Source organism: Ctenocephalides felis, unplaced genomic scaffold (genome assembly GCF_003426905.1).
Source record: "Ctenocephalides felis isolate EL2017-DRISC unplaced genomic scaffold, ASM342690v1 CF-g0.4_SCAFFOLD_01886, whole genome shotgun sequence".
Taxonomy (NCBI): domain Eukaryota; kingdom Metazoa; phylum Arthropoda; class Insecta; order Siphonaptera; family Pulicidae; genus Ctenocephalides; species Ctenocephalides felis.
Window position 1 is genome coordinate 133,395,804 of NW_020538040.1, and position 20,539 is coordinate 133,416,342.

The window sequence follows — 20,539 nt, forward strand, 5'->3', positions numbered from 1 at the left end:
TCATTCTGCAGAATAAAATTTATTTGATAAGGATTCTGAAGAATACTTAATTGATAAGATTTAATATCAAAATTATTTATTCTTACCCTGAAGTTTGATTTTGCTATTATCAAGTATATCATATGATATCATAAACTCGTATAAGTACAAACAAGAGTGCCAGTATATTCTAGTTTAAAAGTTCATAAGGGTATATGTATATGGGTCATTCTTTTACAAATCGTACAGATTTTGGGCAAAAAAATATATGACATTTTAGAATTCTGAAAATTTGTTTACAGATACTATTCATAAAATCATTTGACACGTATTTCAGGATTTTGCTTTAAAAATTTTTTTAAATGAAATATTTATGATTGAAATTTGAATAATTTGCTCAATTTTGATGGTCTTCCTCTGCATTAATCTTAACATCTCCAGTTGTGGTGAACAGATCAGTATGTTTTTTTTTATTGTACTCATTTTGAATTCAACTTTCTGTTAATTGAAAAAAATAAATTGTTTTTGCAATTTTTTAACAAAAAAACCAGTCTATTGTTAACATAGGATTTACATACCCTTTCCCCAATTCGGATCGATTGAAATAAACAACATAATTATATCCGAAGAAGTTGTCTTTGACAGAAAATAGAAACAATTGGAGTATTCTAAAGATTCGGGCGCACATGTTTGCAGGCAGTCCTAATGAAACAACATCGGGTAAAAGTTTCAATTATTTCATAAAACAGTATTGTTAGGATTGTTAGATATTAATTATTAGATATGTACTCATGTTTCTTGGCCTCTGATCAACCCAGATAGATGGGCAGGTTTCAAAGAGCAAAATACATCTATTTTTTATATTATTTTCACCTAAAACTGAAGTAAATGTTTTGTACTTTTTAAATTATAACAAAAGATTTTGAATCAGATAATTGCATAATTGAGATGATTTTAAACGCCCATGGATCATTTCAGGAACATCTATCAACAAAATATAACAATTGCTCTATAAGTGAACATTGCGCTCAAATGATGATAAATGGATCAGTTTCTGGTTAACCTTTGACCCACAGGTGAAAAAATAGGTTTAATTCATAATATTTTTTAAATATGCGATATAGTGTTTATTATTTACACAACTTGTTTATTTTAGATTATTGCATTTGATAATCAGCAAAAGATTGAGATGCTGCTTCACAAATTGGTGTAAATTCTTGTCAGATATGTTCCTTAGTATATTCAGAATTGTTTGCCATATATAAGAACAGAATCCCAAGTTTTGCAAGGGATCTTTTCATTGAGCAAAGTAAGTAGTATTTTATTTTATATAAATAGTTTATTTTTGCAATTAAGGGGCCGTATCTTCGGAACGGCTGGACCTGCCTTGGCCAAAAACTAATCAGCACGTCAGCCGATCAATAGGAATCAAATGTTTTTTGAATAATTCAAATCGGTTGATCTGTGTTCTCGAGAGCGTCGACGTAAATGTGTATTCGCACATACATACATACATACTACACACATATACATTCATTTTAATTAATATTTTTGGCTTATTAGGATATGCCAAAATATTCAGAAGACTTTCAAACGTGAAAATTAAAAAAAATTCATTTTTGAGTTATTCGCGACTACTATGACAAACTCTACTAGAACTCAAAAAAAAAAATTATAGTAACGCGAACCAAAATTTTATGATAGATCGTTTTTATATTATATGCCAAAAATGACGGACTTACACAGTTCTGTTTATTGTGTCAGCCTGTGGGATAGTAGCTTTGACAATATTATGCAGGACATTTTACATGTTCATTGAAGACAAAAAATAGTTTAATATTCTATGGAAAAACGCCTGTTACAGATTGCCCCTAGCTCCCCTACATGCAGTGTGGAGTATTAGTACACTAGAACTTGAAAGCTTATAATTATATATGTCTATAAAATATTGTTCAAACTACATAATAGTTGATATATGATAATATTGCGCATAATGAAATTCTAGTACAAGAATGCATAATAGCATCGGAGCGCGTATTTGTGTAGTAGTGCTAGTATAGCATATGAGTATTCGATTGATCAGTACAAAACAGATTGATAACACGTGGTTTGTAAATCACTAATTCCAATGCAATTTCTCGTCTTCGCGCCTTGTTTAACAATGAAATGAAATTCCTTCAAGGTGAATAATAAATTCAGCATACTTTCTGTCAGTTTATACAAAAATCTACGTGACGCTCGACTCACCTGGAGTTCATTCCGCGATCTACGAGCAACAAAGAACGCATCAAGTTTTACTCTTAACGAAGATTTGACCGAGTAACGGTCGAAGAATGAACACTTCGGCACACTTTCAATTCACTAAGATAGATCAGAGATAGATAGATCGACGTACAAAGTCTAGGAATTCAATAGTTGAAAATTCAGAATGGTATTTGAATTTGTTACGCACCTGACTTATAAGGAGAACGTCAGGTTTACGCGCTCGCGAATTCGACGGAACTTCGCATAGTGATAGTCAATTTTTTAAAAATATTATATGCCTATGGGAAATTAGTAACGCTTTTTTGATATTACACGACTTGCTGAATGCTTCGTTAGATTTAAATACGTTCAAAATTTTCATAAATATTGAAAATTATTAACTACCCGTAGGATGAGTTATAACAATCGCAAAAAAATTGAAAATGAAAATGTTTATTAACTTCCCGTAGGGCAAGTTATAGTAATCACAATCAAAAAAATCGAAAATGAAAATTTTTGCATTTCTCGACGTTTCAAAGGTTTCTGAATATTTTGGCATACCTTAGAAAAAATGGATGTATGTGTGTGTGTGTGTGTGTGTGTGTGTGTGTGTGTGTATGTATGTATGTGCGGATACAAATTTTCGTCGACGATTTCGGGAACACTGATCAACCGATTTGAATAATTCAAAAAACATTTGATTCGTATTGATAAGGAGACGTGCTGATTAGTTTTTTGGCGAAGGCACGTCTAGCCGTTCCGAAGATACGGGGCAAAAAGTGCCAAAAACGGTAACTCAGTTTTTAGGAGAACGGAGCGTCCGATTTTAATAATTCAAAAAATATTTTACTTGTATTGACAAGGTGAAGAACCATAACCAGGTGAATTTTCATAAAGGTAGGTCGAGCGGTTTCGGAGATCTAATAAAAAAAGTAAAAAAAAAAGTCATTTGACGGTCAAAAATAATCATTAGACATATGCATATCAAATTATCAGATATTTTATAGAGATTTTAACGTAAAAAAAGTATAAATTTGGCTTACATTTCTATGGGTTCCGTACCAATGTTTACGCGTTAGACGGCGACGCGGCGCTTACGCGCTTTGATATTTCGTCTTTATGAAGTTAAAGCAGTACGATTGCTTTGAAAAAAAGTTTAGATCTTCCAAAATATGTCAAAATAAAGAAAAAAATTTTTTTCAAAAAAAAATTTAAAAAAAAAAAAAAAAATTTTTTAATTTTTTTTTCAAAAAAAAGTAATTTTTTGTCCAATGTATAGTTTCTCAAACATCTTATTTTTTTTAAGTAAAATTTTTTCAAAAATGTTAATTGTTTTTAAACAAATAATAATTTTTGGTACGGAAAGTTCCAGCAATTTGCTTCAAGGCACGATGCCTTAATTGCCTTAAGACAGAATTCCACTTACAGCTAGTATATCTTTACGTTTGAGAAGTTTCTGAATATTTTGGCATACCTTAGAAAAAATGGATGTATGTGTGTATGTTTGTGCGGATAAAAAATTTCGTCGATGATTTTGAGAATATGAATCAACCGATTTGAATAATTCCCGTAGGGCAAGTTATAGTAATCGCAAAAAAATCGGAAATGAAAATTTTCATATATCTTTACGTTTCAAAGGTTTCTGAATATTTTGGCATACCTTAGAGATATTGGATGTATGTGTGTGTGTGTGTGTGCGGATACAAAATTTCGTCGACGATTTCGGGAACGCCGATCAACCGATTTGAATAATTCAAAAAACATTCGGTTTGTATTGATAAGGAGACGTGCTGATTAGTTTTTGGTGAAGGAAGGTGGAGCGGTTCCGAAGATATGGGGCTAAAAGTGCCAAACACGCTAAGTAAGTTTTTAAGAGAACGGAGCGTCCAATTTTAATAATCCAAAAAACATTTTACTTGTGTTGACACGATGAAGAACTGATTAAATTTTTGGGAAGGCAGGTCTATGGGTTACGGACACTCAATAAAAATAAATTTAATAAATGTCATTTGGCGGTCAAAAAAGTTTATTGCACATATGTACATCAAATTATCAGATATTTTATAGAGATTTTAATAATGTGTACACATTTTGTTTTTTTTTTGGGTTCCGTACCAAGATTTTTAATTACGGTACGGGATGTTCCAGCAATTTGCCTTAAGGCACGATGCCATGCACCCCACTAGTTTAAAAACCATTTAGTTTACTGTGATAAGGAGAGTTGCTGATTAGTTTTTGGCAAAGACAGGTCCAGACGTCTCGAAGATACGGGACAAAAAGTGCTTAAAGTTGTAATTCAGTTTTTGAGAGAACGAAGCATCCGTTTGAATAATTCTAAATTATTCAAAAAACGTTTTATTTGTATTGACGAAACGAAGAACTGATTAAATTTTTAAGAAGGCAGGTCCAGCGATTTCGGAGATCCATAAAATAAGTAACAAAAACGCGATTTGGCATTCAAGAATGATCATTAATTATATACAAATCAAATTATCAGATAGCACATATAAATTTTAATAATATGTACAAACTTTGTTTATATTTCTATGGGTTTCGTACCAATGTTTATCCATTGGACTGTGATACGGCGCTTACGCGCTTCGATATTTTTTCTCTAAAACAGCCACGCAGCACGATTCCAGCAATTTGCTTTAATTTAGTACGTTTTGACACGAATTATGTACAGTCATTGATTAGTTTATACCGTTCATAAATTCTGAGAGAACACAACAAAAAAGTATTGATCTTTTTCGGAGTTTTAATTAATAGTGGAATCTCCAAAACAAAATAAAAATTATGATATTTCTTAGGTGGGCACATGCATTTCCAATACTAATAGATGTGTATTGATGACGCAAAATAATAATGAAACAAAAGCAAACAGCAAAATGAAACAATATATTGTATTACCGCATAAAAATATAAAAAAACACCATAACCACAACCAATGAACCAATTACGTTTATTACAGTCATATTTAATAATAAATATATAAACTATTAGTGCATAGTATAGTGCCTTAAGGCAAATTGCTGAAACTTCCCGTACCGTAATTTCAAGTTTTTAAAATCTTTAAATTTTTTTGGATTTTGAATTGAAAATTCCTTCCCGTAGAGTAAGTTATTATAATCGTCCAAAAATTGAAATTGAAAATTTTTACATATCTTCACGTTTTCTGAGGTTTCTGAACATTTTGACAAACCTTAAAAAAAATGGATGTGTGTGTGTATATATGGATACAATTTTTCGCCCACGATTTCGGGCGCACGGATCAACCGATTTCACGGGTTCAAAAAACATTCGATTCCTATTGATAAAGAGATGTGCTGATTGAAAAGTCAGTCCAGGCGTTTTAGAGATACGGAGCTAAATGTGCAAAAAATGGCAGTTTTTGAGATAAATAAACATACGATTTAAAATTACTCAAAATATTTTAATAGTCTCATGTACATTTTTGTATCTTTTGTATTATAAATCGTGCCTGATTTTAATGCAAACTATTTTGTTTTATTATTATGTTTTACCTTCAAGTAATAAATACCTTCATTTGTGTACTATATTCAGATTGTAGATAAGAAAATATATATTTTGGTTAATGGTTAAATCATATTATATAGGATCAAATCATATAAATTTTGTAGGTTATTCAAATTAGTAAGTAACGTTGATAGTTGTTTTTTCCTAAAGAAATATTTATAGGTTAAATTCTAACTGTACATCCATTAGCGATGAATGATTGAAAGAAAGTCAAATCGCTCGAAAAACATGAGGAATGCCGAATGTATAAATATATTTTTCAATAAAGCTAAGCAAAAACTTCTAACTTTTTTGTTAAATTCCACGCGAATGAAGTCGCAGGTATAAGTATATATATATATATATATATATATATTAGGGTGGTCCTTAATATGGAAATTTTCGAATTTCCTTGCTCCCAAGGGCTCAAATGGTTCCAAATTGATAAAAAATGATTCTCTGAAAGTTTTAGCTTTGAATATTAACTTTTAGACAGTGCGCAATTCAATCAAACTTCGTATGGAATTAGCATTGAAAATTTTTTGAAAATAAAAAAAAATTTTTTTAGGTATAACTTAGCGAGAAATGAATTGAAAGTAAAAATTTTTCATTCTTCATTTCCAGTCATTTTTTATTGAAAATTCGACGCTTTGCAAAGTTTTTGAAAATTTTTTCATGCTATTTCCATACAAAACTTTGATTTGAATTGCGCTCTATGGGGCGGGGCACAAAAGTCCAATTTTACTTTAAGCAATTTTATTGTGAAACTTATGTGAAGTAATTGTAAATCAATTACTTCACAACAAAAAACACATCTCAAACAAACAACTATCTAACTAGCTCAGTACAACTCCAGGCTAATTCATCAAACAGGTTCAATGTCTTATTTTTAATTTGATTTTACCAAATTAGCTACATACAAGCTACATTATTTGACCAATATAAATATAAATTTAATGAAAATATTTTTTTACAGAGATAACACTGTATATAACCTTGATCTGGTATTTCGTCAGAAATATTCTCCAGCAGAATTGGAATAAATATTAATTTAATTCTTCCTTTGTAAAATTGATATTTTTACCTTAATTTACTATTTTTAATTTGTATTGTTTACACCTTTTCCAAGGTAAATGTTCTTTCAGTTAGTGTTTTTACCCCACCCACGTGTAAGCTTTTATAGAGGTTATATAAAGAAACTATTGAATCTATCTTAAAATGAACAATGCATCTTATAGAGCAATTATATAACGTATACTTAAAAATTATATCAAGGTCTCGTAAACTAAACAACAGTGCTCACAGCCAAAAAAACTAACAACGACAGAAAATACTCTCGTTATGGATTTTTAAATTTGCCGTTTATTTCTCGATAGCAACGTCGAAAAAATCAAGGTGATGGCTGATTATACATTTTTTCCCTCTACTGTGTAATAAGTTGTTAAAAAATTCTTAACTTTACTTGTTTTCGAGATGTCGGCGGTGGAAATTTAAGCCCAACACTATTCTATATATGTGTGTGTGCAAAAAATAATTTTGAATTTAATTTTTTTTTCCTTCTGATATTTGTTTTTAAAACAGAAAGTTTGAGTAACTTGTTTTAAGGTACAGTGAGCATCGTTATTTTAATTTCATGCATATATGACTTTTCCTACAAAAAGTCGTTCATAACATCATGAAATGTCGCAAAAGAAAAAGTAAACGAAAATGAAAACACCAAATTGTCTGTTCTACTTTTTAACTTAATCAACTGTTTTCTTATCAGGAAGAAAATAATAGTTTTATTTACTGAAATATTTACACTGAATTTCTGTTAATGATATTTTAATATTTTGAAGATACAGGCTAAAATAGCCGGATATCATCATATGTTTATTTATGCAATGAGTTAGCATATATTTAAATAATTTTAAATGAAAATATTTTAAACACTTTCAAATATCTCAACAAATTGAGTAAATAATACTTTGAAATAGACGACAAAAGTGTGTCACGTAATTATTACTCATATACACTGAAAGTGCAAATCGTTTGGACAGAAATTAAAATTTTTAATTTAACACGACAGTTGTTGTTGTAGTCACGTGTAATTGTAATATTTTATTTTTTTTAGAGCGGACAGTAATCATAATAATAAATCATGTTAAACATAAAGCTCGTACATGATGAGTTTTGTATAATTATTTTTTTTCAACAGTGTGCTGGATTTCTATGAATTTTTTAATGTATTTACTCTTAGTTTATACAATAATAAATTTTTGAATACTAGGGCATGTTACATGGTTTCGAGAAAATTACAATGTTGATCATGAACAATTAATATTTCTTGAATTTTGTGAAAATTGTGACAAATACAAAGAAATATTTCGAATCTTTGTCGTAGGTACTGTACGGTTCTAAAATTTTCAATATAAGTTTAGGTTCATGAAAACTTTAATTTTCTGTTATTTTACTGTTAATGACCAATAAACGATTGGGCCGGATCGTCATGTAAAACCAATCAAAAGTTATTTCCAAAATCATTCATTTATTTGAACGAGGAGAACATAAGACTAGCATAACGGATTCAATGAGAAAAGAACTTCTGCTTTTAATTTAAACAAGTTTTCAAAATCGGTGCAGTAGTTTTGAAGAAAACGTCCGCAACCCTTGTCTTAGACGCTTCAAAATAAAAATGAAAATAAAATAAAATTTGAACTATCTACAATGCGACAAGCATACATTTTTAATGGTAAAAGGAAATTAAAGGCCTGAAAAATACTCGGGCATGATCTTGTAAAAATGGCCTTTTTTTAAAAAAAAAAACTAGTGGGGTGCACGGCATCGTGCCTTAAGGCAAATTGCTGGAACTTTCCGTACCGTAATTAAAAATCTTGGTACGGAATCCAAAAAAAGTTACACAAAATGTGTACACATTATTAAAACCTCTATAAAATATCTGATAATTTGATGTACATATGTTCAATAAACATTTTTGATCGCCAAATTATATTTTTTTAACTTATTTTTATTGAGAGTCCATAACCGCTGGACCTGCCTTACCAAAAATTTAATCAGTTCTTCATCTTGTCAATACAAGTAAAATGTTTTTTGAATTAATAAAATCAGCACGTCTTCTTATCAATACGAATCGAATGTTTTCTGAATTATTGAAATCAGTTGATCGGTGTTCCCGAAATCGTCGACAAAAATTTGTATCCGCACACACACACACTCTCTCACACACACATACATCCTGTTTTTCTAAGGTATGCCAAAATATTTAGAAACCTTTGAAACGTAAAGATATATAAAAAAAATTATTTTCGATTTTTTTGCGATTACTATAACTTGCCCTATGGGGTTGATAAAAAATTGGCATAATTTTTCCAGAGAAACATAAACTTTTCTTAATTTTAAAGTTTTTAAAAATCGGTGCAGTATTTTTGAAGAAAACGCCATCAAAAACAATATCTAAGTTCCCATACAAATACTTTTTCCAAGTTAAGTTTCAAACGATTTAGAATGACTTCAAACTCGAGAAAAAAAAAACAAAAATAGCGCATTTAATTAATTTAGAGAAATATAAACTTATTCTTTAAATTTAAGTTTTAAATCGGTGCAGTGATTTTGGAGAATCCCTCATCAAAAACAACATATGTGTTCACATACACATACTTTTTTCAATTTTTGTGTCGAACTTTTCAGAATAACTTTAAACGCGGAAAAATATAAAATTAGCATATTGAATTTTATGAGAAAAATAAACTTTTCCTTAGAGAATTTAATTAAAATTTGCAATCCACATAAAATTGTACGGTACTATGTGAACCGTCGACTCATATAAATGATAATTTTTTTAATATTGAACAATGTTTCTGAATGCAGAATTGTAATAGTCATATGTAATAGTTATTTTCAGCCAGGTTTTATATACAAGCGCAAAATAAATTATTTTTTAAATAAAAAAGTTTTGAAATATAGTTGCATACAACACAAAATTAATAAATAAAGCTCTCATACTGAAGCGCTTTAATATAAGTAATTTCTATGCAGTTTGCTCATTAATAAAGTAATGAATCATTAGCTTTCACTTTTATCTCAATATATTTTTTATAACGTCTCCATCAGCAAAAGTGCATTTTTAATAGTTTCAATATGCAACATGACCATCTGCCAAGAGAAAGCGAGAAAAGTCATAAAGTTATTTTCAGTTTTTAGATACAAGTACTTAAACCAATAATAACTTTGCAGTAAAACACGTATGAATCTTAAATTGCGTAACTATGGAATAATGGATATTTTACGATTATATGTTTAAATGAGAACACATGCAGTTCCATTCAACGAACTTTATGGAACATAAATGAAGTTAGTGTGAATTTAATCACCCAATTGGTTCCAATTTATACAAAACGAATATTGATTATTCATTCTGGTGGTGTATGGAAACGTGTCTGAAGGCAAATTACTTCAACTTTCTATATTATATGAATAAATTGAATAACCAAACAAATTTAAGTATACATAGGTACAGGTAATATAATTAGACATTGCGGTTTCTCAGCTTTAGATAGTTTCAATTGAACTGTTAGGATTGCTGACGTAGTCTAAATGTAAAATACCTTTTGTTAATAGATAGTAGCCAATTTAGATATCTATTAATAAAAAAAGTTTTTTGATTGATTGCATAGTTTTCGTTTCGCATTTTTTGAAAGGTGGAAAATCAATTTTTGTCATATCTTGCTTCTGTATTTCTACGAAAGTAAAGAGGCATTTAAGCTTACAAAAAGGTATGAGCTGTTTGTGATGACCAAGCCTTAAAAAACGGCAGTGTCAAAATTGGTTCTGGTGATGTTTCATTCAAAAATGATAAACGCTCTAGTCATCCAGTTGATGTTGATAACAAAGAAATTGTCTACTTTTATTCTTACCACCCAACCGAATGACCAATTCTGAAGTCTACATTACAACAGCTTATAGAACTCTTATATTCTGATTGCTGTTTAGAAATAATACAAATCAAAAATAAATGAAAAAGTATCTGCTTGTCGCCGATAGTTTATTAGTTGTTTGTACCTACATTTGTCAACAGGGTGAAGTTGTCAACTGGATATGGCACCATATATTGAATTATTCCATTATATCACCATGACATTTATTTATATGTTTATTTATTCATAAGCAAGAAGAAATCAATAAATGTTATTTTTATTGTGGTATTTCTCTCTATTGTGGTATAAATAAAAGTTGTATCATCTATAGTAGGTCTTATTTGTCTTATTTCGAAATTGGTTTCCACTATAAATCAAACGAAATTTTACCTTTAGATTGATCTTATTTTCGAAGCTATAACTGCCAAAGGGCATGATATATCCACTCACATCACAATATCCTTGCACTGATTCAGAGAAACAATAAAACTTATTATATATAATACCTATTTCGAGTTCAACAACAATTTCTTATTCAAATGTTCAGTACCTCAATGGGTCCCCCAATTTTTTCCTCCATAACGGAAATAGCACTTCAATACGTTGAGTCCACAAGTTTCAAATTATCTTTATTATCGAAATGTAGACCACATAACATGCCTTCCAAACAGTGACAAAACAATTCTGGTAAATTATCATAATTCCAATAATAAACACTCACAATTTACTTTTGAACTAGGAAACAACAATTCCATCAGCTTCTCAGATATACAAGTTTACCGCCGAAACAATAATATAATTACCAATTGGTATCATAAACCAACTCACTCTGGTCGTTACATTAACTGTCTTTCGTACCATCCCCTCTCTACTAAAATATACACAACCATCAATTTAAAAGATCATGCTTTATTATTGTCACATAAGAAATTTTTGTGAGAACAATCCTAATATCACAAATCTCAAGAAACAATTCTTACCTACAACGTCTGATCCGATCCACAACCAGAAACGGAATTAGTACCTCCAAAACCGACACAAAATTTCAACCGAAAAACCGATCCGTGAAAACTACGTCGAAACCAATTCACTTTTTGTGAATGATCTGTACTACATGTGGGAAAAACTCTTTACTAAGCATAATATTAGAGTAGTCTTTGTTTCTGAAAACACTTTTTCAACGCTATTTACAAAATTTAAAATTAATCCGAAAATCTTAAGTAATCCAGTTTTATAATAAATTGTCTCAACAGCGACAAAGTTTATATAGGCGAAACTAGGCAAAATTTACATAAAAGAGTTTCTCAACATAGAAATATGTAATTAAAAATAAGAATCAGAACAAAACAATGCTCACAGCACACATAAATAAACTTCAGCATAGCATCGATTTCCTTAACCGGAGTATCTTACATTTTGAAACTAATTTATTTGAAATTAGTATTTAAGTATGAATAAAGCTTAGAATAAAGCATACATTTAACAATAATATATTTATTTATATATTTACATTGCATGTAATATGGTCACAATCAAGTGATAAGTGAATAGAATTCGGTAATGGGTCTGGCTTATATACCCTAACCTCAACAATGTGGACGTTTTCTATTGGCCATTGTACCATTGGTTGCCATTTCTATGGTGGTCATTTGGAGGGTCGCTACAAAGCCATTAACAAACGTACTGACAGTAATTCGCTTTGTAATGAATACAAGATATTCCTCGACAAATTTTCAGACCGCATTGAAAACGGAATGAAGCGTGTCCCCTTCTTCTTACCTTCGGAAACCATACGTTTTACCATTTTACACATTTAAATAAAATCTTTGTAAAAACAATTCATTCCATGCTCAACCTTATAACAAATATGTACACAAATCTAGTTTTTTTTTAACTTAAAATCACATTTAGCTTTAAATGTTTGAAGTAATGATAGCTTGTCGTTACCTTTTGTGGTAATTAGTGTAATGTAGTATTATTTTGTCTGTACTAGTTGTTCCACTGAATGACGGTTTCGATGTAGACCGAAACGTATGTATTATAAAGCTATAAGAAATATTATATATATATATATATATATATATATATATATTTCAACTGCAACAGACCTACTCAGAACTACTCGTCCTATAAGCTGCTTACTGAATACTTTACCTAATGATTTACGAGAGGCTAGCCGTCTGTTAACCATTCTCCTATGAGTGGCGATTATATTAGATTTAGATCTATTGTCTAATAGTTATGTACGTTAGTTACAGCTACGCCAACGAAAGCCGAGTTACACTAGATATTATATTTGAGATCTATAACCACAAGTGGAAATTTGTTATCATTCTGCCAGATATTTAGCCGACCCGGGTTGAGATCGAACCTCGTTTGTGCTAGCTCAGGGCCTTAAGATTATGACTTTATGTTTGTTTTCTGGGTATATATTATTGATTTTATTTTAAACTTCTGAACTTCTACAAATCCTCCTTATTTTCTTCAAAAAAAATTGTTTATTTGAAAAATTCTAATAATTTTATTAACTTTTCAGGAATATGAGATGTCTCTTTCTTCGGAAACTTAATGGCACCTAGCAAACATCACTCAAAAATCATCAAAATACACTAAAAACTATTATATATTTGAGAATACATCTTTATTTCTTTGAGGACTTATTTATATATAAAAAAAAAAAATGAATTGTTTTTGTTTGTTGAGTGATGTTTAAATTGTTGAGCGTCATTACATTCTAGTAGAAGGAGACATATTGCATATCCTCCCGAGACGTTAAATAAAATAATTGAAAAATATTTTTTTCATAGAAAAAAATGAGGTTTTGGTACAAAAGTTAGATAGAGTACTGCATGTTCCGGGGGTAAAAAGGTACACCATCATTGTCTCAAAAAAAAGCAAAGTATAAATTTTTTTAATGATACTGTTTTAAATTAGGAGGTAAAAAAGTGTAACCACCCATCACCTAAATGCTTATGAGGTCGCTTTCAAGAGATAAACGGAAATGTATAAATTTTTATACCAAAAGTATTTTTTTTCGTTGTTTTGATTGCTTTTGAGCTTTTATTGGATCTACTTTTTGATACTTCAATGTATTTTCAGGTGTACGTTATTTAACAGTTTTTTTTATATAATCTCTAAAAAATGGGGTGAAGAGGACCAACAAAACCTTCAGGTGTAAACAATAAGAAATAGTAAATAAAAAACTCAATTAAGTTAAAAAAATCATTTTTACAATTGATAAATTAAATTAATAGTTATTCGACCACTGCTAATGAATATTTCTTTTGCAATAACAGATCAAGGTTATATACAATGAAATCTTTGTAAAAGTGTATCGTAAAATTTCATGAAATTTGTAATTTGCATTGCTTAAATAATGCAGCTGTTACTTTGTGAAATCTCTTTAAAATTACTAAAAGACGTTGGATCTGTTTGCTCCCAAGATGTCCTCTCTTACCCCGCCCATGGGGCAAAAAGGAACATATGACAAATTTTAGAAGTGAGATTAAATGTAAAGTCTCTATATAATGTGTGATCTTTTAATGTGCATACATCTAATGATCGCTTTCGACCGCTAGATTGTATTTCTTAAAACTTCTGTTTATTAGATCTCCGAAATCGCTAGACCTGTCTTCCTAAAAATTTAACCATTTTTTTCATTTTGTCAATACATGTGAAATGTTTTTTGCATTATTCTAATCGGATGCTCAGTTCTGTCAAAAACTAAATTACCAATTTTGGCACTTTTTGCTCTGTATCTACGAAACGGCTGGACCCGCCTTTTCCGAAAACCAATAAGCACGTTTCCATATCAATAGGAATTGAATGCTTTTTAAATTATTGAAATTAGTTAATCTGTGCTTTTGGTATGCCAAAATGTTTATAAATCTTTGAAACGTAAAGATATGCAAAAATTTTCATTTTCGATCTTTTTTACGGGAAGTTAAAAAATATGTTAAGATGATTGAAGAAAATTACTAAATACAACAAGAGCGATGTTCTTGATAATCATGACTATTTGTGAAACAAATTAATATTATATCCTAAATGTTTATGTTCTATTTTATTTTCAGATTTATTTATTCATTAAAAATTAGCACAGTCTAGGTAGTACCGAGTATTTGTCCCATGATTGTTTTTTTTCTGAAGAAGACTTCAATGCTTTATAAGGCGCGTTGACAACGGAATATGTTGTGTGATTAACGTTCGTCTGTCTGTTTAATTAACAGTGCGTCTGTTCTCATAATTAATAATGCGTGTTTAAAATTTATTACATGACGACCATGTTAAAAGCTTTTATGAATGTTTGATGAAATGAGTGGAAACTGTGTATGCTCATTCACAGGCCTAATCATTTGCCATATAACATTAATTGTCATTAGTAAAATTAGGTGTGACAATTTGTATATCCAACAATGCAAATATAATGGATATTTTAGACTTTCCTTGCTTCCAGGGGCTTAAATGCTTCCAAATTGATAAACAAAATTACTCTGAAAGTTCTAGCTCCTAATATTAACTTTGCGATAGCCCGCATCTCAACCAAAGATTCTTGATTCTTCTTCCCAAATAGATACTTATTTTATACAAAAAAACAAATTTTTGTTGTTGCAAATACAATGTTATTCTCTTCAATATAAATTTTGATTCACTTGTCGCTTAATTATAATATTCTAAAACACAAATGGAATTTTCCCCATGTTATTTCCATAAGAAACTTTGGTTGAAGTGTGGATTGTCTTAAAATTAATATTAAGATCTAAAACTTTCAGATAATTTTTTTTATCAATTTGGAAGCATTTGAGCCCCTGGGGGTAATGAAATTCGAAAATATCCATATTCTCAATGTTATTAATATGCTAAATCTTGTTTTAGATTATGAAATGTCAATTGTCATGGATTTGAATTGATTAAATTAAATTCAGAAAACTTTTGAATTTTTTGAAAGTTTTGTAAAACATTCTATATTTTATAAGAAAAAGAACTAAAACTAGTTCTACTTCAATATAATTAATATGCTACATATTTTTTTTTTTTTTTGATTACGATATGTCAACTATCTTGAATTTGCATAGGTTGATGCATTAACCTAAAAGACACACAACATTATTTCAAAATTATACAAAATGATTATTGAAATGATAATTATAATTTAATTTTGTGCACACAAATGTAGGATTCGCACATTTGCAGAAAATGTACTTTGTATCTTTACGTATATTATGTAATATGAAGTTAATTGTTTTCTATTTAGAATTAAAAAGTAGAAATTTATACTTTCGTCCTTTTTTATACATGAAAAATAGAAAAATGCGATTAAAACAAAGAAACACGTTTTTATTATTCGAAAATTAAAATAAATAATTTAATTTTAAATCATTTGATAAAAAAAATTGTAATGTGTAAATAAATATTTGCACTAAATAATTCAGATTTTCTTGAGTCTTAAGCCCAAAGTTTACTTCGAAGAATAATTAATTTTCATCCAGAGTTGTCCCAACCTAAGATTTTTTTTAATTTTCTAAATTTTCATTTTTCTACCACAAATCCCTAATTTATAAGTGGTTTTCTAAAATTTGTTAGACCTACATTTGCCAAAAATTAATCAGCACGCCTGCTCTTCAATAGGAATCGAATGCTTTTTAAATCATTCAAATCGGTTGATCCGCGGTCCTGAAAACGTCAGCGAAAAAATGTATCCGCATATACATACACACACATACACATATGGCGTCCCCTGACATATAGCCAAAAGTGATCATAGCAAATAGGATCATCTTTTGTTATTTTTGTCATTAAAATATTGTTCTGATCATAAAAGTTTAATGTTCATATTTTCTCATCGGATTAAATATTGATCAAAGTAAAATCGTGTTTTTAATTATTTATAAAGTAAATATATAGTTTCAACAAACTATACACATACCCACACACACACATGTATGCATTTTTTCTTAGGTATGCCAAAATGTTCAGAAACCTTTGAAACATAAAGATATATGAACATTTTCATTTTCGATTTTTTAGCGATTATAGTAATCGCTAAAAAATCGAAAATGAAAATGTTCAAATATCTTTATGTTTCGAAGGTTTCTGAACATTTTGGCATACCTAAGAAAAAATGGATACATGTGTGTGTGTGGGTATGTGTATAGTTTGTTTAACTTACCCTAAGGGAAGTAAAATATGCAATAAATATTCTTTAGATTTAAATTAATTTTTAACTTTCGTGGGGTAAGTTATAGTAATCGCAAAAAAATCGAAAATAAAATTTTTTGCATTTCTCGACGTTTCAAAGGTTTCTGAATATTTTGGCATACCTTAGAAGAAATGAATATATGTGTGTGTGTGTGTGCGTGTGTGTGTGTGTTCGGATACAAATTTTTGTCAACGATTTCGAGAACACGGATCAACCGATTTAAATAATTTAAAAAACATTCGATTCGCACTGATAAGGAGACGTGCTGATTAGTTTTTGGTGGAGGCAGGTCTAGCCGTTCCGAAGATACGGGGCAAAAAGTGCCAAAAACGGTAACATGATTTTTAAGAGAACCGAGCGTCCGATTTTACAAGTTTAAAAAACATTTTACTTGTATTGACAAGATGAAGAATGGATCAAAATTTTATAAAGGCAGGTCTAGCGGTTTCGGAGATCTAATAAAAAAAGTAAAACAAAAAGCCATTTGGCGGTCAAAAATGATCATCAGACATATGCACATCAAATTATCAAATTATAGAGATTTTTACAATAAGTATGAATTTTGTTTACATTCCTATCAGTTCCGAACCAATGTTTGTCCGTTAGGCGGCGATGCGGCAGTTTGCAGTTAAAGCAGTATTATTGCTTTGAAAAAAAGTTCAGAATTTCCAAACTATGCAAAAATAAAGAAAACTTTTTTTTCAAACATTTTTTTTTGTTTCTCAAAAATCTAATTTTTCCGAAGTAAATTTTTTTCAAAAATGTTATTTGTTTTAAAAAAAATAATAATTTTTGGTACGGGAAGTTCCAGCAATTTGCCTTAAGGCACGATGCCTTAATTCAGATTCCACATACAGCTAGTTAATTTAAAAATTTGCTTTGCACCTATTCTAGGAATATCATTATACTATCATAATATTATATCTTTCTACTATCACAATATCTTTAGGTATAATTTTTTACCTGTAATATATTTATCCAATAATCGTTCTCGCCAAGACAATAGCAGCGCGTGCTCGAATGATTTCCACTATATGCACATACAGTTCACATTATTTATCGACACGCCTAACAAAATCTGAACACCGATATCACAAATAGAAATATAGTTTAGGTAAACAGCTAAAATGACTTTGTTGAAATGATTGTTCTTTCCGCGAGCACGTGCAAACCGCACTAAACTGCGTCCGATTGACGTACTGAGCATCGAGCCATCGAGTCATCGAGTGTATCGGCTTCTCGGCTTCTCGTCTCTTCGGCTCCGGTTGTATCGAGGTTGACGCGTAAAAAAGAACGCCGAGAGAAAAACCGTAAATTCGTCTCTGAGAGCGGAGGGAGAGGCCGAGCCGTGCAGCAGATCGAACGATTCGCGATAGTGACGGAGTTGGAGCGCGGACGATCGTCTTGTGGTCACGCAATCACGGTAGTCGGGGACCGTTGACCGTTGACTTTTCTAAAACAGTGGCTCAGGGCAAATTGCTGGAACCTCTCATACCGAAATTTTTAAAAGCTTTACATTTTTTAAAACTAGCTGTAAGTGGAATTCTGTCTTAGGGCAATTAGGGCATCGTGCCTTAAACTTCCCGTACCAAAAATTATTATTTTTTTTAAAAACGATTAACATTTTTGAAAAAAAAATTACTTCGAAAAAATAAGATTTTTGAGAAACTATAAATTTGACAAAAAATTACTTTTTTTGAAAAAAAAAATTGAAGAAAAAAATTATTATTTTTTTTTTCAATCTTTTTTTTTGAAAAAAAAATGTTTTTCTTTATTTTGACATATGTTGGAAGATCTGAACTTTTTTTCAAAGCAATCGTACTGCTTTAAATGCATAGAGACAAAATATAAAGCGCGTAAGCGCCGCGTCGCTGTCTAACGGGTAAACATTGGTACGGAACCCATAGGAATGTAAACAAAATTTATACTTATTGTTAAAATCTCTATAAAATATCTGATAATTTGATGTGCATATGTCTAATGATCATTTTTGACCGCCAAATGGCTTTTTTTTTACTTTTTTCGTTATATCTCCGAAACCGCTAAACCTGCCCTTATAAAAATTTGATCAATCTTCATCTTGTCAATACAAGTAAAATGTTTTTTGAATTATTAAAATCGGACGCTCCGTTCTATTAAAAACTGAGGTACCGTTTTTGGCACTTTTTGCCCCATATCTTCGGAACGGCTAGACTTACCTCCACCAAAAACTAATCAGCACGTCTCCTTATCAATACGGATCGAATATTTTTTAAATTATTCAAATTGCTTCATCCGTGTTCCCGAAATCGTCGACGAAAATTTGTATCCGCACACACATACATACTACGCACACACACACACACACACATACATCCATTTTTTCTAAGGTATGCCAAAATATTCAAAAACCTCTGAAATGTAAAGATATATAAAAATTTTCATTTTCGATTTTTTTGCGATTACTATAACTTACCCTACGGGAAGTTAAAAATTGAAACTAGCTGTAAGTGGAATTCTGTCTTAAGGCAATTAAGGCATCGTGCCTTAAGGCAAATTGCTGGAACTTCCCGTACCAAAAATTATTATTTTTTTAAAAACGATTGACATTTTTAATACTTCAAAAAAATAAGATTTTTGAGAAACTATAAATTAAACAAAAAATTACTTTTTTTTAAAAAAAAAATTTTTTTCAAAACAAAATCTATTTTTTTTTTTTTTTTAATTTTTTTTGGAAAAAATAATGTTTTCTTTATTTTGGCATATTTTGGAAGATCTTTTTTCAAAGCAATCGTACTGCTTTAACTGTATAAAGACAAAATGTCAAAGCGCGTAAGCGCCGCGTCGCCGTCTAACGAATAAATATTGGTACGGAACCCATAGGAATGCAAACAAAATTTATACTTATTGTTAAAATCTCTATAAAATATCTGATAATTTGATGTGCATATGTCTAATGATCATTTTTGACCGCCAAATGGCATTTTTTTTTACTTTTTTTGTTAGATCTCCGAAACCGCTAGACCTGCCTTTATGAAAATTTGATCAATTCTTTATCTTGTCAATACAAGTCAAATGTTTTTTGAATTATTAAAATCGGACGCTCCGTTCTCTTAAAAACTGAGTTACCGTTTTCGGCACTTTTTGCCCCGTATCTTTAGAACGGCTGGACCTGCCTTCGCCAAAAACTAATCAGCACGTCTCCTTATCAATACGAATCGAATGTTTTTTGAATTATTAAAATCGGTTGATCCGTGTTCCCGAAATCGTCGACGAAAATTTGTATCCGCACATACATACACACACATACATACATACACACACACACACACACACACACATACACACACACACACATACATCCATTTTTTCTAAGGTATGCCAAAATGTTAAGAAACCTCTGAAACGTAAAGATATATAAAAATTTTCATTTTCGATTTTTTTGCGATTACTATAACTTACCCTACGGGAAGTTAAAAATCAGCTTTTTGATAACTTTTAAAGTTTTGGAAAATTTGATTTATTTTTAAATTTTGTTTTTTTTTTGAAATTTTGATTTTCTTTTTTTAAAGCAATCAAAATATCGTGCACTTTTTGCTCCATATCTCCGAAACTGTTGGACATTTTCCCAAAAATGTATTGAATTATTCTCTCAATCAATGCGAATCGAATGTTTTTTGAATAATTTCAATCGGTTTTGCCGTTCTTT

The 20,539-nt window shown here is 30.1% G+C and overlaps 1 long non-coding RNA gene across 1 annotated transcript in view; it reads left to right on the forward strand.

Moving 5' to 3' along the window:
• Positions 1-641: 641 nt before the first annotated feature.
• The window catches only part of LOC113377907, a 32,746-nt gene continuing 12,848 nt past the window's right edge, over positions 642-20,539 (forward strand). Inside the window, exons 1-3 of the long non-coding RNA XR_003367120.1 lie at positions 642-699; positions 958-1,055; positions 1,136-1,288. This is a non-coding gene — a long non-coding RNA (uncharacterized LOC113377907). The remainder of the gene's footprint in view (positions 700-957; positions 1,056-1,135; positions 1,289-20,539) is intronic.